At 44.9% G+C, this 22,624-nt stretch overlaps 2 long non-coding RNA genes across 2 annotated transcripts in view; one reads left to right on the top strand and one right to left on the bottom strand.

Annotated features, from left to right (window-relative positions):
- Window positions 1–22,624, bottom strand: part of LOC115068529 — a 110,675-nt gene that overhangs the window by 47,245 nt on the left and 40,806 nt on the right. The window lies entirely within an intron of this gene.
- Window positions 14,531–22,547, top strand: LOC115068530. The gene is made up of 3 exons (XR_003847878.1): window positions 14,531–14,596; window positions 17,173–17,288; window positions 21,644–22,547. It is a non-coding gene; the product is annotated as an uncharacterized LOC115068530 (long non-coding RNA).

Below are 22,624 nucleotides of genomic sequence, written 5' to 3'. Positions count from 1 at the left end.
CTGGACCCCAGGGCTGGTGAGGAGACTGTATCAGCGGAGCCGCATTCAGACACAGGAGACCAGGTTCAGTGATGCAGATCTGGTTTATTTCAGGAAGGCACAAGCTTATATAGGGGTAGTGGTCCAATCACAGCACAGCAAGTAGTTTAAAGGTGAGGTGTCCAAGGGTGGTGTACAGTACAGTAAGTACGTTAAAGGTGAGGTATCCAAGGGTGGTGATTAGGGAGTGGCGAGCTCTAGGCATCAGTCTCATGATCTGTCAATAAGACTTTCACCCTAGGCTCAAGCCTGTCTCCCACACATAGTCACTAACCCTTGGTACAATCACTGAGCAAACAGTGCTAGTCTCTATTTGAAAAGACAACAGAACCTCTTTGGAAAAGACATTTATTTGTTGAACAAATATTCTTACAATATGTACTTTAAGCCAGAAATTCTGCTAAGTATCAGTCATAATATACCTTAATTTGTTTGGGGTTTTTTTTTTTTTCATTCTATTTTGAGACAGGGTCTAACTATGTAGCTTGGATTAAAGGTGTGCCACCACGCTCAGCTGAGATATCACTTTTTAACTTTTTATTGAATTTGTATGTGTGTTGTCTCTTCTACTGCATGCTTTGGAGGCAGAGTCTTTAGCATGGTCCATGTATAAAAGCATTTACTAGATCATTTTGATGATGATGATGATGGTGGTGGTGGTGGCAGCAATGATGATGATGATGGTGATGGTGATGGTGATAGTGATGATGGTGGTGGTGGTAGTGATGATGATGGTGATGGTGATAGTGATGATGCTGGTGGTGGTGGTGATGATGCTGGTGGTGGTGATGATGATGATGATGGTGATGGTGATAGTGATGACAGTGGTGGTGGGTGATGGTGGTGGTGATGATGGTGATGAGGATGATGGTTGTGGTGGTGGTGGTGCTAGTAATAGGTGGTAGAGAATTTAGTTATGGGGAGCAGAGATCAAGATGAGCTTCTCCCAGCAAGTTGCTGGGCTCACTGAGTACTTTGGGCAGCTTTTGGATGAGGGAAGCCTGATACAAGTGGAGTACAACAACATGGTCATTTTTTTTAAGCAGTGCTTTGCCACGGCCATGAGACCACAGCTGCACCTCACATTGACCAAAAAGGCATCACAGCCCAAGGACGCTCCATTTTACTTCTTTTCTTGATTCTAGAGACAAATGGGGTCATGAAGCACAGTGCCTCAGCTGGTGCCCGTAGTCTGTCTTCCCTCTTGGTGACATCCGTGTCCTCACTTTCACTTTTCGTCACCCCATAGATCCATTTTCAGAAGAGAGCATTGAGATGCTACTCATATTGCTCAAGATTATGGAGAAAAACCTAATTGCATATAAACCGACCCCCAAAAAGTCAGTTCAATTCCCAGGCCACTAGCCATTAATAACACGTGTGGAAATACAGACCGAAAGGAATAGAGAAAAGCCTATTCTTCAGAGAAAAGAGAGAGGAGAGACTGGAGCGCACATGAGTGTGATCATGTTAATTTGTCAGCTTGGTAGCAGAATCACCTGAGATACAGGCCCTGCGTGGGATTATCTTGATTATGGTAATTAAGGTGAGAAGACCCGCCCATGGAAATGGCCTCATTCCCTGGGTGGGATCTAGGACTGTACACATAGAGGTTGGACTGAGCAGCAGCACTCACGGCTCTTTGCTTTTTGATTGCAGATGCAATGTGACCAGTTGCTTCAAGCTCCTGTTGCCTTGACTTTCCCACCATGACAAACCCTTGAACTGTAAGCCAGGACAAACTCCTTTTCCCTTAGGTTGCTTTTGTCAGTGTATTTTATGCAGCAACAAGAAAAGAAACTACAACACCGAGTATGCATGAAATCTATCAAGAACATTCTATTTTCTTCTAGTAGATGGAGAGCAATTTCAGGTCCACCCGTCTGTTGACCCCAACTGCTGCCACTTTAGTGGTCCTGTCTCATCCTCTTCTAGACTCCCTAGAGAGACTCCTGACTGCTTGTTTTGCTTAAACCTCCTTCATCAGCCTTTGGGATATTAGAGCAAGAACAATGCACGAAGCGATTGCATCAGTCCCCATCTCCACATATGGCTATCATACAGCACATGGCTATCATACACAGCAAGTGCCATGAGGTTTGCAAAGTCAATGGGCCATGATGAGCCACACCAAAGAGTAGCTATTACCACACACTGCTCATTTCACCATAATCCTTGTGCATCTGTAGCACTCAGAGGTTACCGAGTTATAAAAATATGAGATATCATAGGAGCTATCGATAGATGTGGGACAGGAATGATGAACCCAAACAATCAGGAGCTTGATTAGTAGGCATATTAACATTTACTGCTGGCAGAAATGGCAACTGAAAAGGCTGGAAAGCCCAACACCATTTTTGTGCATTCTTGGTTTTCGTAGTAATTATACTTGTATTTCTTAAATATCCCAGTTTTTATTACTGCTGTGACAAAGTACCACTAACTTGGGAGACTCAAATAACACAAACTTACTGCAGTTTCTGCGAGTCATAAGGCCAACGTGGACCTCCCTAGACTAGAGTCGAAGTGAATCAGGGCCACATTCCTTCCTGGCCCTCAGGAAGAACTTAGTTTCAGACTCATTCAGGTTATTGAGCAAATAAATCCAGCTCCTTGCAGCTACAGGCCAGAAGTCTCAGCTTCATTGCTGGCTGGGAGGCAGGACCATCTTTAGCTTTCAGAGGCCTTCACTGTATCTTTTTGTGGGGCCACCGCATCTCAGAACCAGCAATGACACATCAAATTCGTCTGGCGCCTGGAACATCTCTGCCTTCTGCTTCTGTTACATCTCTTCATTCTCCTCTCTGACTTCAATCAGATCAAATTCACTGCTTTTAAGGCCCTGTGTTATGATGGTGGAGCTACTCACTGAGATGATCCTTGATCATCTCCCTGTTTTAAGGACTTTTATGTGAATTACCTGTGCAAAGTCCCCTTTGCTGTTATTCAAACTATTCGTTCTAAGGCTTCAGGTATTAGCACGTAGATGCCTTTAGAGACAGTCACTTGGGCCACTTCTGGTGCTAAAAAGCATTCCTGATCTCTGCTAGAAAAACCCATATTTTCAGACAGATTATAGCAACAAAGAGTTAGAGCCAGAGGGTTTGAGTTTAGAGGCAGGTCCCCAGATCGTAAGAAGAACTAGGAAGACTTCAGGGTGCCATTGTTAGAGAGGTGTAGAATTTGAAGACCAGAGCAGCTAGACAGGAAGCCAACTCCTGCCAGGAGCACCAAGAAGACTTTCTGCTCACAAGGTGAGAGCATCCTGGAGCAAGCCTGGGTAGGTGTTGACCTGCTGGACTCTCAAATCAGAGTCCTCTTGAATTTTGTGATTTAGAACAGGGTGGCCTAAACCTGTAGGGCACTTTGGAGTTGCGAGAGCTAGGAAAATCCTCAGAGCCTCAAGTAGCCTCATGTAGCAACATTGTTCCATTATCCACATTCAGATACTAAAAAGTACAAGAATCCTGCTTTCTCTGGGCAGGGCATGCTTTGTATGTGCATGTGGCTTTCATTTTACCAATCCCTTTCAGCCCCTGCATCTGATGAGATGCTAACTATACTGCTATCTGTGATAAAGGTGAATAGGAACTCCATCAGCCAGAGGAAGTACAGATGTCATCAATATCCCTCAAGTATATCACCTTGATATAATCATTTGGAGGTACATTACTCAAGACAAGAGAGGAAAGGAGGTGATGGAGGGAGTCCCCAGCCTTCACAGAAAAAGATTTCAAAGGAAAACTCAGCTCTTAGCTCCTCCACTCTCACCAAAGGAAGGAACCATTTTTCTGGCTTCCCAAACTACTATGTTGTTGAGTTCCACACTCCTATCCCAACCCCCTTCCAGGACCATGAGTCCACTTTTCTTTCTGACTTCTCTATCTCTCTGTCCTCCCCTTGAATTCTACTGCTGGTTGGTTGTGCTGGTTCATTTTAATTATCAATTTGCACTGGGGTCGGGGTGCCCAAATTAAACTCTTAGTGCCTGTGAAGGTATTTCCAGTCAACACCAGTGTTCTAATCTGTGGACTCCAGTCTATTGAGCAGAAAAGAACAAGAAGGTAAGATCTGGTGGTGGAAGCACACACCTGGAGCCCAGCTTCTCCAGAGGCTGTGGTAAGAACATCACCTGAGCCCCAAAGTTTCAGACCACCCTAAACATATAGCCAGACTCTCCAAAACTAGAATGAAAAGGTAGAACAGATGGGAACTTTTCCCCTTTACTTTCTGTCCAGTTGCTTGGAATCTGGGGCACAGATCTTTTCCTGCCTTTGGACTGGCTCCTTTGGTACTCAGATCTTTAGACTCTTACTGAAACTGATCAGTAGCTTTATTGGATCTGGAGTTTGCCTGCAGCAGGTGACAGGATGTCTTAGCCTCCCTAACCATGTGAACCAATATCTCCTGTCTTTTCTTCCATTCATGTCCTACTGGCTGAACACTGATCTACCTGCAGACAGTTTCTCTGAGTATTTTAACGACATTTTCACAGAACAGGAGCACTTCAGGTCAGAGTGGGGTACCCCCACAGTGTAGGATGTTCTGTACTCCAATGCCCTTGGAATGATTCTTAGCATCCAAGTGTGAGATGCACTTAGCAATCATTTCAAGTGGCAAGTGAGGTTGTAATGGCACAAGGCCAACAGCCTTTCCTGTGAATTCCCTCAGCTAGCAGGAACTGGAGGTGAAGAGAAACAGCCCAGTAGAACCAGACCTGTAGAACCCAGTAGAACAGGATGACAGGGTTCTGGGGAAAGTCTTCTACTCTATTCAACCCCAGAAATGATGTTGCCTGGGGTATATTGAATGTGTCTTTCTGAAGATGCTCAGTGTTGAGACTCTTATATGAGCCTGAAGTCCTGGCCCACCCCTGCAAACATCTTGCTGTGTGACCTTTGAAAAAAGCACTTTACTGACTGTGCTATCTCTTCAGCCTGAAAACTCCATTATTCAAAGCTCTCCCAATGATTCTAGTGAAAAAGAAGTTTTAGAAACCACAGGTTGAGCAAATCACATAGTAGGTGTGCATCTGTTGAATGTACATTGGAATGTGACCATCTGGTCAACCCTGTCAAAGAGTGAAAGAAACACAGAAAGAAGAGAATTTCCATGTCTGGGAATAGGAAAGTATGTAGCTGTCTAGGCCATGGGAACAAAGCCACATCTGCTTTCCTGACTTCTTCTGTTTCTGATTAGCCTGTCTAGAATGACTGTATCTGCCCTTAAGGATCATAATGATCATTTATGGAGTGACAGGCACTCTAAATTAAGAACATAAGAGTGCCAAATCCCTCCACCAGCTTTTAAGTACAGAGAGGGAGCTTGCTTATTAAGGGGATAAAGCCAGCCTAAGGATAGGAAGACAGAAATTGGTGCCCTTGGTCAATCACATCTTTTTGTCATTCAAGTTTGCTAGATATCAGAATGCACTCTGGTACTTGGGGAGGGAGGCTTGGAAGGATGGAGAGAATTGGGCCTTTTCTAATCTCTCCCTCTTCCTGAGCATCCACTGGGGAAGGGAGTCATCCCTGGCACTTTGCCCTTCCGCTGCTAATATTGATAATGGTTTGCTTGATCTAGACAAAGCTCATGGCTCATAACACAGGCAAGAGATAGGACATCGGAGCCACCAGCCACTTGAGCTCTTTTCTTTTCCCCATGTCAGGCATGCGATTGCTGCACAAAGAGGAAATATAGCCACCAGCTGCTGAGGTAGGGAGGAGGAGAAAGGCAAGGAGAAGCCGTTGGTGCCAATTAAGACATTTTACATCTGAGGAGTGAGATGTGCCTGTCACAGATGCTTTTCTGGCTACAGCTCAATTCCCAGACTTGGCTGGGTGACCCTGGGCCCTCACAGGATAGCCCTTCACCAAGAGAAGGCAGTAACTCTGACCTTGGGGGAGTGGTAAGGACAAACAGCATCAGTAGTCTTGCTGAAACCAGTAGTTCCCATGGGTTAGCATGCACCAGAATCTCCCAGACGACTTACTAAAATTCAAATTTTAGGTCCCACCCGCAGTGGCTCTTGCCCCAACATCACTGTTTATGCATTGTCAGAAAATGACAGTGTCTTCTTCCTGGCCTCCTCACAGGCTCGTAACAAACAGGAGTGGAGTGGATGTCCAACAGGCCACGTTGCCCTAGAAACCTGGGTTGTGGTGAAGCCTACACTGGCAGGAGTTGTGTTCTTTTTCTGGAATGGGAGTCAGGCCTGGCCCCACCTGTGGGGAAACAGCCGTGAGTATGTGTGAGGAAAGCTCTGACACTTGAGAACTCACTGACAATGTGACCAGGGTTAGATTACGCCCCTGTTTGAGCTGGTCTGGTCAGATTTCCAGATGCAGGAGAGGCCGTGTGGGGACAAGGCTTCAAATGGCCTCTTCTGTCATTGACAGTGCCCTACTTTGAACTATCACACTGCCTTGCACAGAAAGAAAGGGTGTGTGTGTGTGTGTGTGTGTGTGTGTGTGTGTGTGTGTGTGCGCGCGTGCACGCGCGTGCATAGATTTGGGATACACAGGAGTATGGATCTCAGTGGTTATATATCTGTAGGACTCTTTGGGGCTAATTACTTTATCCTTCTTTTTGTTAAAGACAAAACCCTTTACCTTTATGTGTGGATTGGACATCTCCTATGTACTGAACTATGAGAGATGAAAAAGTGCTGTTTGTCCGGGTTTTCTAGAAGAACAGAGCCAATAGAAAGATGATTTATTAGATTGGTTCACATGATTGGAGATTGGATAGTCCAAAAATAGTTGCACATTGATGAGGCAAAGAACCCAGTGACCACTCAGTCCAAGAAGCTAAAAGCTTCATAATAACAGGGAACAATGATGTAGCCCCAGTCTAAGGCTGAAGGCCTGGAAGCTCCCTGGAGAGTTACTGGATGATCCATATTGAAAGGCCAAAGAAGCAGGAGTCCGGAGTCCATGGGTGTTGGCAGCAAACACTTGTGTTTCTCCTTCACTTTAAGTCCACCTGGACCCCCTAGGCCATTGGATGGCACAGCCTGTGTTCAGAACTGGTCTTCATTGCTGTCCCACATGTCAGTCCTCTCTGGAAATGCCCTCTCAGACACACCCTGAGCTGTACTTTACTAATCTCTTTGACATCTCTCGATCTAGTCAAGTTAACAATCAAGATTAACCATCTCTGGGGCTGGGAAGATGGCTCAGCGGTTAAGAATACTGACAGCTCTTGCAGAGGACCTGGGTTCGATTCCCAGCACCCACATGGCAGCTAACAACTGATCACAACTCCAGTTCCAGGGGATCCAGCATCCTCTTCTGACCTCTGTAGGCCTCGCAGGGCATGGGTGCACTTATATACAGGCAGGCAATATACTCATACACATAAAATTAGAATAATAAAATATCTTTTTAAAAACAGATCAATCATCTCACCTGTCTCAAACAATCAAACAAATAAAGTTGAACCATCTTGGGCCTTTGAACCATCAGAACCCCCAGCCTGGTTAGAAAACTCTGCAAGAGAGAGATACATATCCACTCTCTCCTTCTAATCAGTTTCCAACCTATTTTACAACAACCCCAATCCATTTGATACCACTCAAATGAAGGCAACCACTTCCATTTAGTCACTGTTTATTGACTTACATGTCATATGCCACATACTTGGTAACAGCAAAGTATAATATTTTAATCAGTATGAGAAGATTAGAAGACAAAATTCTGTTACCAATAATATAGATGTAACCTAAGGATCTGTCTGTCCAACTAGTTTTTTTCAAATTAGGATAATGAATAGCCAGTTCTTTCAAATGAAAAAATTTCAGGAACTTTCTAGTTTGAATTGAAAAATCTTTATCAGGTTACTTATACATGTATAAACATAAAACTCGGCTCAATTTTTTAAATTACAAATAAATGCCAAGGCAAATTTGTAAACGACATACTAAAAAGAAAACCTTCTGAAAAAGTAGCAGTAGTCAAATTAACAATACCAGGTTAATGATAATGTTTTACTGAAACCAAATTAGCAGTGTTGTTTTCAATAGTAGAGTCTCAGATCTTTAATCAGCTTTGTAGTTTGGCTTTTGTGATACTAATCCAGTGAAGGCCTGTTTATACAAGAGTGTTATCCAAGGCTTTGTCTGCTAGTTGAGAATAATCAGTTCTCAGTCTTAACCAAAACTTACAGGCATGCAATTCTCAAATGCCTGCTTCAATATTGCATCCTCTGATAACAATGGAAAGTTCATTCAATTGAAGATAAGCTTAGCATTATGACACATAAAATAAGAATAAACTCAGTGTCCAGTGGGGAAGAGATAAACAAGGCCAGCCTGGTCTACATAGCGAGTCCCAGGCCAGCTGGGACTACAGGGAGACCCTGTCTCAAAAATGCCAGAAAAAAAAAAAAAAGAGGTAGAACCTTTAGGAGGTGTTCAGTCATGAGAGTTCTGCCTTTGTGGATAAATTATTGCTTTATAAAGTGGTTTAAGGAGCAAGTTAGCGCCTTCTATCCCTCTGTCATGGGAGAGGCAGTGTTCAGCCACACCAGAGAATATGCAGCAGGTACCATCTCGGAAGCAGAGAACCTTCACCAGACACACAAACCTGGATCTTGGACTTCTAGAACTGAGAGAAATAATTTTCTCTTTATAGATTACCAAGTACATACTATTTTGTTATGGCAGCAGAACTCAAGTAAAACAATCATTACATGCACACCGAATCCTACAGAAAAATTTAGTGGGAACAGCTTGGAATTTTTACTTCCTAGTTGTTCCAGAAGGATCTTCTAGTTAGATTGTTCTTGTGATCAGTCCTCTGAGTGGGCTAGAGGCTTAACTATTTCTTAACTGTTGGACTTATTTTCACAAACCCATTTTCACACATGCATACAGACATGTAAACACATATTAATTCTCAAAGATAGCTGTTTATTCTATGAAGGAAATATTTCTTTTTTAAAATATTTTCTTCATTTTTTAGAGGATAATCTTTTTTAATATTTTATTTATTATTTTTATTTTATGTGTATGAGTGTATTGCCAGCATGTATGTGAGTGCACCCATGTCGTGCAATGCCATAGAGATCAGAAGAGAGTTTTGGATTCCCCTGGAACTGGAGTTAAGGACAGTTCATAGCCGCCATGTAGGTGATAGGAATCAAACCCAAGTCCTCTGCAAGAGCAGTCAGTGCTCTTAACCGCTGAGCCATCTTTCCAGCCCCTTTCTTTATTATTTTTATTTTGTGTGTATGAGAGTATTGCCTGCTTGTATGTAAGTGCACCCATGTTGTGCAGAGCCCGCAGAAGTCAAAAGAGGGTGTCAGATCCCCTGGGACTGGAGTTATAGACGGTTGTTAGCCACCATGTAGGTGCTGGAATTCAAACCCAAGTCTTCTACAAGAGCAGCTAGTGTTCTTAACCTCCTAGTCATCTCTCCAGCCCCAAAGGAAATATTTCTAACTTTCATAATTTCCAAGGTACATCCCCATCTCAAGGTTTTTAAAAGATCACATTATACATAATAGTGTATTTTCCTTTCCTTTGTACTCTGTGGGCTTGCAGAATAAGGGGAAAAAATCACACACTCCTTAATAACTGTTCCCTTAGAAACAAGAGCAACTCTGAATTGACCACTCTATAGGCCTTGTCTAGATTCCCTGCCCTTGGCTTTCACCGATGGAGACCAACACTGAAGCATGGGGACACTATGAGACCCACTACCAATTATAACTATTCTAGGTTCTAACACACTCAAGAGTAGCCAGGGAGGCTTCATGAGCAAGATGAGAGCTAAGCAGAAACTTGGAGGATAGGTAGGTTCTGTAAGTATAAGTAAGGTGGTTGAAAAGGGACCTGTTCTTAAGTTGGGAAGGGCCAGGGCCTGTTATAGCCCCAAGTGTTTGAGCACCTGGAGCAGGAGGAGGTATTGGGATGGACTAGATAAGTAGGATGTGATAGATTGTAGACCAACAAAACATCAGGCTGAATTTAAGCTTAGCCCCAAAAGCCATGCAGAGCCACCATATATCCTTAAACAGAGAAGAGAAAGTTTGGGAATGAGCTGGTATTTGAAATAAGTAAATCTAGCAGTAGCAGGCAGGATGGATTGGGTTGCAAACAAGGGGTTCTTTTATAGTGTCAATATTATTGCAATAATCCATGTAACATAGCCCTGGTTGTTAGACTTCAGTTTCATGCTGGCAGGTGTGCCACACATGATAACCCCATAGTCTCCCACATTCCCACACTGTAATTGCTCACTTCCTTAATTAAATGTGATAAAGCTTAGGCAATAATGGAGCCAGGCAAGGATCATTAATATGCCCTTCTAATATTCAGGTAGATCTTCCTCCATTACACACATCATATACCATCATCTCCTGCGTGCCTTTGTGTTAAAACAGGCCACCAAGCCTCTCAGTGCTCTCCTACTCTGCTCCTACTGCCAAGACAGAGAAGTGGCCGACTTATTCCCTCCGGAATCCTAGAGTAAAAATAACTTTCATGGTGCTCAAATTCAATACCATATGCCCTGTATGGTGGCCCACATCTAGAATCCCAGTTATTCAGGAGGCTGTGGGAGGAGGATTGGGTGCTCAAGGCCATCCTGGGTAACAGAACAAAACCCCTTTTCTCAAAACAGAACAAAGTCAATACTAGTATCAGTGTTGTTGCCTAAAAACCACTCACTATTCAAAATTCCAGTAATAGATGAAGAGTTTGAATTGAGGAGGGAAATAGCCATGGTGGAATTGGGAATGGAATGAGAATTGGTTAACAGAGATGTAAGACTTTAGCAGCAAGTATGGTGCCACAGATGGACCTCACGACTGTTCTCGAATTTTCCAGGCCTTGTGCCCAATAAAAACTTGAACAGTGGGAATCTGAAAGCCCTAGTCGCTTTTCTCCTCACTGTCAACAATCACAAATACTTTCGAGTCCCTTGGGGCTATATCTTTCCCTTCAGTGTTCAAATATGATCTCTCACCTTAAATGAACTCAGACTTGACCTTGTGTACCTCTCTAGCTACTGATATTCTTAAAAATGAAAGGAGAAGGAGAAATGAGGGGAAAATATTAGTGTCTTGACATGGTTGTTTCCTTCAAATTAGTCTAGTGAGTAATAAGCTGGGAACAGGATGATGACCCACTGGGGACAACCTTGACTCTTGTTGCTCTTGACTCTGAGATGTGGAATAATGCAACAATCACAGGAGATCGTCAGCGTCCTCAGAACATAGCAGAAACAACAGACAAAACCCCCAAGGCCAGCTTCCCAAGGGTAGGATCTATAGAAAGAGGGTACAAAGAGCAGGGCTGTGGGGTCCAGGAAGGCCTCCTGATTTCCTAGTAAGTGTTGTTGACTTGGAACATTATAAGAAATGTCCAATAACCCAGGCAATTGACATCTGAGGAAAATAGGAGCCCAAAACATGGGAATGTCATCTGGGAAAGCTGCCAACGTAGGACTGAGTCATAGGGACAAAGGAAAAGACTGCGTTTGACCCGGTAAGCAGTAGTGGAGGTGATAGCATGAGGGACCATGAGTCAGACCAACAGACGCAGTAGCCTCCAGGATGCTGTTCCAGCCTGGGTCTGAGGGAAGAGTTAGCATCTGTGACCAAAATGAATCAAAGGAAAAAGCTTCTGTTGGGGCTGAGGCATCCAGCTATAACGTACTACCAAAAAGAGTAAGAATCCCCATGCCTCATGCCAACCAGGGCCAGAAAATGCCAGAAGCCTAAAGTGGACTGAGAGGTGCCTAATTCTGTGCCAAGCTGCCAGGATGACAAGGTTTCTTCCCTACAGGCCCCAGAATTTGTAAGGTTTAGTTGTGGTTGTGGATCAATGACATATAGAGCACCCAGGAGGGACACCAGAAGGACAAGAACTCAGGGTCTGCAAAGGGGCCTCAGACACCTCCTCTGTCTTCCATTTGGACACCAGGGAACCATTCAGTCCCTCATAAGAGCTGGGGTACCAATTTTAGTATCTTCTCCTTTATCTTAAAACACAAGACTCACCAGCAGCTTAGGCTTGCAGTTGCACTGAGTATATTTCTACTCCTTTCCCCTCCCCAGAAGTGAAAATAATTAATACGGACACAAATGATCACAGAGACACATTGATAAGGCAGCAGGCCACTGATTTTGACCTTAATAATGCTCAGCTCAAGCCAGCTGCACAAACGCAGTGGAGTGTAACAGGCAAGCAGGAGCCCCGCCCTCAGGCTTCCAGCTCAGTAGGAGCAGTAGGACCTTTCAAAGGTCCTCTTCTGCTGAGAAGACAGCGCCATCTTGTGTAGAATTCATAAAGTTAGCTGTATACCACTTCGTTTTCTTGTCGTTCACCAGATTCCCTCTCAGTCTGCGTCCTCTTCTTTAATTTCCGGAATCTACACAAATGCTGTACTACAAGAAGCATAAAAAGTCCTTAAGCACGATAGGATGGCACCAAGCATAGAAGACGGCACTGAAGATGCAGCCAGACTCCAGAGTATGTATTGAAGTAGAAACTTCTTTTAAAGTACGTGCATGGGAGCTAGGAAGACAGCTCTGTCTATAAAAGTGTAAAGACCTCAGTTACATTTCTCACAGATCAGTGTAAAATAATGCCCGACGTGGTGGTACACCCTCGTAATCCTAGTAAAAGGAAGCAGAAACAGACGGATCCTCGGAGCTCACCGACCAACCAGCCTAGCCTACTTGATGAGCTCCAACTCAGTGAGAAACTCTGTTCCAAGAAAAGGTGGATGGTACCTGAGAAACACCTGAGGCTATCCTCTAGCCCCCATGTGGACAGACACACACACACACACACGTGAACATGCACCCCACACACACAGATGCACCTGCACACATATGAATACACATACATACATCATACACACTAAATAAATAAATAAGTAGTAAAACATGCCTGTAGATTGAATATTTTCTGTTATGCCTTCCGTCCACCCAAGTCTGAAGTATGAGGTTGAGGTTCTCTGCAGAGCCTGTGCGCAGCCCCAACATTGCTCTTAGGGGTGGGCTGATCCTGATTTTTAGCATCCGCTCACTTTCCTGATACAAGCACCCCCAAGGAGACAGGGTAGCTGCAGAACTGACATATGCCACGAATCCAGCAGCCAGAATGAGCTGGCTTCAGCACGCCACCAGACACCGTATCTTGTGCTCATCGCAGAGGTCTTCTGCTCATTGCTCAGAGATAAGTCCGAAGGGGAAGAAGAGCTGGGCATGGTGGTTCACATCTATAATCCCAGCACTTGAGGGGATAAAGCAGGAAGATCAAAAGTGGAAGTCCAGCCTGGGCTACACAGCAAGGCTCTGTCTCAAGATACAGGGGAGGCCAGTTCTGAGAGTCTAAGGGTGTAAAGTACCAAGCAATACAGGCAAAGGAACTACATCTCCTCACCCCATCATGAAGTTCACAGGTGAACTGGGACCTTGCTCATGTAAACTTACAGCGTGCAGACTCAGTGACAAAAATGAGCATAGAACTGGGGAAATGGGCAGGAGGCTCCAACTTTGGCGAGGAACAATTGGCAGCTGATCACTGCTGGGTGAGGAAGAGTTGACCTTCTTTAAGGGAGTGACACTAGGCAGGTTGAACAGGCTCCAGTGGATGAATTCACACTGAGGGACATCTGGTTACACAAACTTGACTAGATAGGCATATATATATATATATATATATATATATATATATATATATGACAAAATGAATGAAATCCTGAGAGCAGGCTATGGGGGGGGTGCAGATAGGGAAGAGGCACTAAATATGATTAAGATGAAATCCACAAAAATTCGATTAAAAATAGATTTTAAAATAATAAAAATAAATGATATATAAGAAAAAGAAAAAAACAGAAAAAGCTCCAAAGAAAACACACCCTTCCATTTCAGTGAAAAACAAAGCTCACTCTCCTCAGAGGCCAAAGGAAGGTGGTGACCACTGAAAACTAGAGTGGAGGATGGTCTGACTCAGGAGGGCTGACGAACCCCTAGGCCTAGAAGATCTCCTACCAAAGGCCAATAGAGCAGAAACTGCCCCTAGAGGAAGCCCCAGAAAGCTCTTCCACAAAGGGTGTCCTGGACACCTGTAAGTCTCCTTGGTACACAGATCAGGAACTTTGTATGGGAACATGGGGAAAAGCACGTCCCTAGCAGACATTGCTGAGCAGAAATCAGTGGGGGCACTTCCTTCCCTGAAACTACATCACAAGGAACCACACCCTGGCATCATGGGTAGGTTCCATGACCATAAAGCAATGCCAGCCACCCTGGGGATAAAAATGTCGGAACTAGCCACCACCAGCTTCTGCTGTATAGGAAGCCCCTTCTTTGGAAGAGTGACTTGGTGAACCCCAGAGTTACATGGTGAGTTCGGGGGACAGGATGTGGGAGGCATGAGGACATGAGGGTCTGGGGACCGAGGGAAGCCAGGGCTGCTGAGCTGGATGTGGGCAGGGTAAAGGGAGAGGAGGAGGGAGACCTGGAAAGGCTGGAAGGAGCAGGAGCTGGTCGGCTGCATGGAGGGCGGGCTGCCCCTTTGTGAAATCACCTCAGTCCTCTGGTAAGACTGTGTGAATGTGTCTTTGGTCATGAAGAAGCAGCTGTGATCACATCTGGGCAGACCTGACATGGGACAGAGAGCACAAAAGGGGACTAGAGGTGGGGGGAGGGGGAGAAGCAGGAACCCGGTCTGCACCAGCCCCCCTGGAGTTGAGACAGCTGGAGAGTCGAGCCAAGTTTAACAATTTTGTGCCACTTCGGGAGACCCGCTGACAGGACTTGTATTAGTTCAGACGATAGGCAGAGAAAACAGCAATTCCAGCAGGTCAGGCTGGAGCTTCACCAGGTTAAGTTGGGTTAACAGTGTCGGTGCTTAGCCATGCAAGTGTGGCAGTGCGCATGCTCCGAGCCCCTTGCTCGGTTCACCTAGAGATGAGGGAAATGGCAAGGCTGGTCTCTGAAAATGTGGAAGAGCTGAGGAAGAAACGTGGAGAGGAGAAAAACCTTTTCCCTGTCCTAAGAAAAAGCTCTTGTGGGAATGTTTGCCTTGCGTCACGTGCAGGGGGATAAACATGGCTCTATTAACCCAGAAATTCAACTCCAAACAGCTGGCTGATTGCAAGGACAGCTCAGAACTGGCATGCACCCATGTCTGTGAAGGGGGAGACCAAGAGAGGGAGGAAAGAGTCCCTCAGCTGAAAGGGACCACAAGCAGGAACACCGGGGTGTGAAAGAAAAGTTAAGGGTGCTGACGACAGGGGGCACTGTCCTGCAGGGGACCTAAGGACCCGGCCCAAGGGCTCCACTAGCCAACTGCAACCGGGGTGAGGCTGGGAGCCAAAATCTTCCACTTGCACCATGGGTTTCTCTGATTTGCTTGTTTACTTTCCTTTGATTCTGATGTTCAAAGGCAATAGTATGTGTTGATGTTTTGGATAAAGAATGTGCCTTCTGAGAGACAGAATGCCTCCAGATGAATTAAAGGGACAGAGCAGGGGAAGGGAAGCAGAGCTCATGGTATACCTTCATGGAAGGAAATTATGAGTTTTTCTTTCTCTATTTTTTTTTTAATTTTTTTTTTTATTTTATGTGTATGCGTGTATTGCCTGCATGTAGGTAAGTGCGCCTGTGTCGTGCAATGCCCTGGGAGGTCAGGAGAGGCTGTGAGATCCGCTGGGACTGGAGCTACAGACAGTTGTTAGCTGCCATGTGGGTGCTAGGATTCGAACCCAGGTCTTCTGCAAGAACAACCAGTGTTCTTAACTGCTGAGCTATCTCTCCAGCCCCTCTATTTTTCTTTTTGTTGGTGCCAGAGACGGAACTCAGAGCCCTCCACTTTTGAACTCAACCACTGAGCTACACTCCCAGCTCTTTAGTTTTTAGGACAAAGTCTCGTTATGTAGCTCAAGCTGGCTTTGAATTAACTATGTAGCCCAGGCTAGTATCAAACCTATTATTCTCCTGCCTCTGCTTCCTGAGTGCTGGGATCACAGAAGGCCACCACTACCCCCTAGTAAGAAGAGCCACGTAGCTGGGAAAACCTAGTCCCTTCTCTGTCTACCACCCCTCAGAGGCAACCAAGACTAAGTTGGCAAACAGTCCTGCTTCCTGTACAGTTCCACTGACACCAACCTCAGGCCAAATGTACTTGCTCCTGAAATTATCACCTTTTTAAAAAACAGATCCAATAAGAATGACACTTTTTAATATTTTATTTATATTTTTATTTTATGTGTATGAGTGTATTGCCTGCATGTATGTGAGTGCACCCGTGTCGTGCAATGTGCAATGCCACGGAGGTCAGAAGAGGGCTTTGGATTCCCCTGGAACTGGAGTTAAGGACGGTTCGTAGCCACCATGTGGGTGCTGGGAATCAAACCCGGGTCCTCTGCAAGAGCAGTTAGTGTGCTTAACCACTTAGCCATCTCTCCATCCCCAAGAATGACATTTTTTTAGCTAGTCTACTTAATAACTGTAACTGTTGGGCCTTACTCTTTCCAATAAATATAGTAGTAGATAGGGTGATTAATGGGATTTTGATCTTAAGAAGGTTAAATTTCCAGATCTAAGTAGCTGTGGTATGTTGGGATAAAGGACTTGTTTTGCCTCCTAAGTAAAGCCAGGGCCAAGAAAACAGATTCCTAGAGCTGTGCAAGTTGACACACGCCCCTAAGCCCAGAAGAAAGGGCACAAAGGTGATCCAGAGAAGTGGGTATTTGACTCTGCCTGTCCTCACGCCATTGGACTTGGATGGGCTTCCATCAGAGTCTGTGCTGCTCTAGGAAATGCAGAGGCTGTGGACACCAGCCTGAAACTCTCTGCAGATTCCTCAGCCTTGCAACTCTTCCCTCCACAGATGCCAAGTTTCCCTGTATTTGCTGAATTTTCTATTCTTTGTCCAAACGCTTGGGTGTCTGTATGTTAATACACACAGATGCCAGACTCTCTCGGGGGCCAAATGTTTGGATTGCAAAACACTGAGAACATCCACACAGTTGACTTTTCATTCAGATAGGTTTTTGGCATTGTGTAAAAATGGTTGGGTTTTAATAATAAAAATCTAAGAATGGCCGGGGCTGGCTAACGGAAGGAGAGAACTGTGCTACATGGAAATCAATTGTTTTGTTGTTGTTTGAGGCTGGTGAACAGTTTCATGAAGGTGAAGTTCTATGCAGCTGGAGGTTCTTCGTTCCAGAGGGTCAAAGTAGGTGAGGCCCCGAGGCCAGCAGGCAAACAGAGCCACTGGGGCTGAGGTAAGCTCAGATATTACCTGATGCAGGAAGAGCAAAGGGCAAGTAAATGGCAATCTAAAGAGCTTTTGAGGTGAGGTTAGAGAAGCCAGATTCTACTGTCCAAAGCCTGGCCAAAGGCATAAATGATCAAAAAACCATCATTCAAAGTCCCAAAACACAGAGCCCAAGAAAGCTTCTGGGAAGGGATTGTCCTAGTTTGTTCTTCATTGCTGTGACAAAGCACTCTGACAACTTCCAACTTGGGGAGGAAAGGGTTTATTCAGCTTACATCTCCCAGGTCACAGTTCATCGGGGAGCCCAAGGTAGGAACTCAGGGCAGGAACCTGGAAGCAGGCGCTGGAGCACAGGCCTTGGAGGAATGCTGCTTACTGGCTTGCTACCCTGGTCCCAGCTCAGCTTGCTCTCTTATCCAGCACAGACCCACCTGCCCAGGGGTGGCACCACCCACAGTGAGCTGGGCCCTCCCACATCACTCAACAATCAAGAAAATGCCCCACAGACATGGCCACAAGCCAGTCCAATGGAGGCAATTCCCCAATTGAGGCTTCCTTAACCCAGGTGTGTCAAGTTGACACTAAAGCTATCCAGTGCAGGGACCAAGTGGGAGACTTTGTCTGTAGCAGACTGGGGTGCTGGTCAGAAGGGTCAGAGGATCCTTGTGCGAGGCTTAGGTTTTCTGGGTTTGTTCAACAACAAAGTTTTCTTGGGGACTCAGTCACCGAACCCTACAGTTGGCAAGACTGTGTCAGGTCAGTCTCAACTTAAAAAGGACAAATTATTTTCTTCATTGTTATCTAAGCCCCTAGCCCAGTAAATAAAGAATGCTATTAAAATATAAATTGGTGGGAGGCTGGTTGGGAAGAGATTTAGCCCTAATGGGAGGGGGACAATAGAGGCTAAAGGGGGGTGAATGTGACTGAAATTCATTCTGTACACGTGCAAAAATGTCATGATGAAGCCCATTGCTATGAATAATTAATATATACTAATAAAATATTTGAATAAATAAATCGATGTCCCTGAGCATAACCTCCATTAAGCTGTGTGTCCTGGAAAAGGTAAGGAAGGAAATTTAGTCTAATAGTTCAAATCATGGTCTCCAGATTCAGAGGCCAAGATTCAGATCCCAGCTCTCTACAACTTAGTTGATGCTTAGATGCAAGCAACTGACCTGTCCGAATCCTCTCCTCCTTGAAGAAAGAGTATCAGCGCTTCCAAAATGATTTACTATTGGGTGAATCATTAATAGCAAGCATAATAATAGCACTAACTTCTGGGGAAGGTTGCTTGCTCAAAGGACAGGATATAGCTCATGTCCAGTCTTGCAAAGTACTGTGCTCATATAGGTATTGTCACATGATTTGCAAATGGTAAGACAGTTAAGTGTCAGGTGTAATGTCTGTCTATATTCTAAAACATTCATAAAGGGAACAGTGCAAAGAGTTTTAACCAAGGAACACAGATAAGCATTTAAGTTCAAGCTGCTACTCGTGAATATTAAAACTTTTGTATAGGGGCTAGACAGCTGGCTCAGCTGGCTGTTCTTGCAGAGGACTCAAGTTCTGTTCCCAGCACCCACATGGCAGCTAACAACCATTTGTAACTCCAGTTCCAGGGACTCTTATGCCCTCTTCTGACCTCCATGGGCATTGCATGACACACGTGCACTTACATACATGCAGGCAATACACTCATACACATAAAATAAAAATAATTTAAAAAATATTTTAAAAACCTTCTGTATAAAGGTTGAGTGTCTTTGAGGAACACCCCTGGATGCCCTAGGATAAACTAGACGTGATCCCTGCTCTTGAGGAGCTTCTAATCTAGGAAGGAAGAGGAGATAAACGAGTGCCTACTGCCATATGTGAATGTGAATTTGTGTTGAAATTGAGATATACAACTACATTAGGTATGAAAGGGGAAAGAGTCTTTGCATCTGAACAAGAGAATGGAGCTTCATGGTGGAGGAGAAGAGACCAGCAGGGCAGGCATTGATGGTGGCCTCATCTACTAGCAAGTCCCACTTCTCTCCTTCTTTACTGAGTACTTACTCTCCCAGGTTCCTATGCAGGTAGTGTCTATCCAAGTGATACATAGCTACCCACAGCATTTCAGAGAAAGACTCCTGGAGCTTCTAAGATGGTTTTCTATTGGAGAAAAGAGAAAACCATCCACAGTGACACCTTTGCCCTTCTTCTACCTTGAATATGGACACCATGCCTGCTGCTCTAACAGACACTTTGCAACCATAGTTCAGCGAGCACATGCCAGGATAATATGAATCACCAACAGGGTCTGGCCCTTGGAAGACCTGGCTGATCTGCTGTAGTAGAGCTCTGTCTCAGGACTTCTCATTTGGGAAATGATTAAGTACTCTTTTTTAAATATATATTATATATTTGGTCTTTTTGAGACAGGGTCTCCCTGTAGCCCCAGCTGACCTCAAATTCACTATGTAGACCAGGCTGGCCTTGAATTCACAGAGATCCACCTGCCTCTGCCTCCCAGGTGCTGGAATTAAAGGTGTGTGCCACCACACCCTGCTTTTATTTTTTGTGTATGAGTATATTGCCTACATGTATGTAAGTACACCCTTGTGCAATGTCCAGGGATGTCAGAAGAGGGCATCGGATTCCCCTGATACTGAAGGTACAGACAGTTGCTAGCCACCATGTGGGTGCTGGGAATCAAACCCAAGTCCTCTGCAAGAGCAGCCAGTGCTCTTAACCACTGAGTCATCTCTCCAGCCCCATGATTGAATACTTTTCATGTTTAGGTCACCACTGGTTCAGTTACTTGCTGCTGAATGCATTCCTAACTGATACAGAGGAGCAGAGAGCAAAGACACAGAGGTGGGAAAACACAGGACACTCTCAAGCAGAAGCAAAAGCCCTGATTCTCTAGAGCATAAAATAAAACAAAAGGAAGCATAGAAAAGGCTGGAAATGTGGGCTGGAACTTTGTGGTGTGTGGTATACTGAGCAGGGGAGAGAGGGAATGAAGGGCTTTTTCAGGGGTTTGATATGATAAGAACTATGCTTCAGCCTAAGATGCAAAGAATAAGCGACAGTTGTGGGTCGGTGCTGAGCAAGTCACTATACCACCCCCTCTAAGACTCAGGGAAAATTTTGGAAGAAGAGGCAAGATGTAAGAGCAGGAAGATGGGGTGAAGGATTGCAGAATGCCATTCCCTGGACTTTACACAACTACTGTAATCATTAACTCTTAACAACTGTAGTTACCTGCACTAGGCCCACACAAGAATGTCCCTATCAATAATCAGTCAAGGGAGAGGAAAGGGCTCATGGGTCCTACCCTCACCTCTGAACTATTGGCTATTGATGGACTCTGGGAGAGGCAGACCACTGTCTTTAGTTGTATCCACAGCTAAACCTACCACACACCAACAGTTCCAAACCCATGGTGACACAGATAGCCCTGGGTCACAAAACAAAATGACTCAGTTGGGTTGGGCAAGAATGGACAAGGGGAGCAGGGAGGGGACAGTGAGTGATTAGTATGTATGGCATACATGTACAACATTATAAATAAAGTATTTTTAAATAACAGCTGTGCGTCAGGAAGATTAAGAAGGCAAGAGCAAGAAAAACTAGACTCACTGGTGAACAAGCTATGGTGGGTGTTCAGGAAGAAGGCCAGAAAGTCTGACATGGATGGAGAAAGTAGGAAAAGGTGGAATACGCCTTTAATGTTTCCTCAATGAAGGTGAAATTCAGCTCTGTCCCAAAGCATGCTTTTACCTTTCACTATTTCTCTTCCAATACAGAAATGCTTTGAACTTGGCTAACAACTGTGTCCCAGGGTGTGCAAAGAGGTCATCATCTCTTTGGACCTGTGGATAAGGACTCTGGCCAGCCCCCAGTCACACCCATGCACTCAGTAGCCCTCAGAATGTATTTGCTAAGGAAAATAGGATGTTGAAAGTGCTAGAGACACAAGGGAACAAAACTTCAAGTTGTCAGCACGTACTTAATGCCATAGACAGTTCCAGAAGGGTTTACACACTCTGCCTCAAGCTCACTAACTTGCAAAGTTGGTGTTGCTCACTCCCCTAAGATTGAAGACTGAGAATTAGAAAGGCTGTGTCTCTTGTCTGCATTTGTATTCCTCTTAACTGGTAGGGCTGAAAATGGGTTTCAATCCCATAATGCATAGCATCTGTTATAGGCTGTTGCCTGGTGCCCAGCTCTGTTCATATGTTGGAGTCCTGACCCCTCACCCCAGTACTCAGAATGGGACTGTATTTAAAGGTAGGGTCTTTAAAGAGGCAACAAAGGGGAAATGAGGGCACATGGGTGAGCTTTGGTCCAATATGACTGGTATCGTTACAGGAAGAGATGAAGACACAGACACACAGAAGAAAGGCGTGTGAGGACACAGAAGACAGGCATCTGCCGGCAAATGAGAGAGGTCGCGGAACTCGCCCTGCCTAGATCTCAGACGTCAGCCTCCAGAACTAGGAGGCAGCAAGCTTCTGGAATAAGCCGCCTGGTCTGTGGTATTTGTGTCAACAACCCAAGCAAACCAGAACAGCATTTTAGCTTTCTTCCCCAGCCAGTCCTTTCCTTCCATGTTCAAAGTCAGGGTGGCTGAACGACATGTTCGTGGCTGGCATTCTCTGCCACCAGCATGGCCCAGTCCTCTTAGAATCAGGAAAGATCTAGTCCACTCAGAAAATGAAGGGAGGGCCCTCAGAAAGCTTAGCATAGAATTGATATTTGACCCAGAAATACAATTTCTAGATAGACAGATAATTAGAAACCAGTATTTAGGGGGCTGGAGAGATGACCCAGCAGGTAAAGAGTGCTTGGTACAAAAGCATGAGACCTGAGTTCACCAGCACCCACATAAAAAGCCAGGTGTGGTCTTGTGTACCTGTAACCCCAACTTGCTGGCCACCAGCCTAGCTCCAGGTTCAGTGAACGACCTGTCACAGAGAAATAAGGTAATGGTAACAGAACCAGATACCTGATGTCCTCCCCTAGCCTCTGCAGTGTGCAACAGGCTCATGCACGTGCTCACATGCATGTGCATACAACATATACACACGCAGAGAATCTGGTATGTGAATTCTTAAATGTGGATGCTCACAAAAGCACTATTCACGTGATCAAACTAGAGAAAACAATCCAAGTATCCAGCAACAAACGGATTCTTTATAGTATATCCAGACAATGAAACATGGCTTAGTTGTATGTGAACCTAAAAATTTATAGCCACTTTTGAAAGAGCTGTATCCTTGCTCTGGAGTGTGTTACTGAATATGTTAAAGCTGTAATGAAATGCTTCTTCTAATCACATGGTCATTAAAT

Source organism: Nannospalax galili, unplaced genomic scaffold (genome assembly GCF_000622305.1).
Source record: "Nannospalax galili isolate Female #2095 unplaced genomic scaffold, S.galili_v1.0 scaffold307, whole genome shotgun sequence".
Lineage (NCBI taxonomy): Eukaryota > Metazoa > Chordata > Mammalia > Rodentia > Spalacidae > Nannospalax > Nannospalax galili.
Note: the sequence above shows the minus strand (reverse complement) of the source record. Positions and strands in the feature narration are given on the sequence as shown.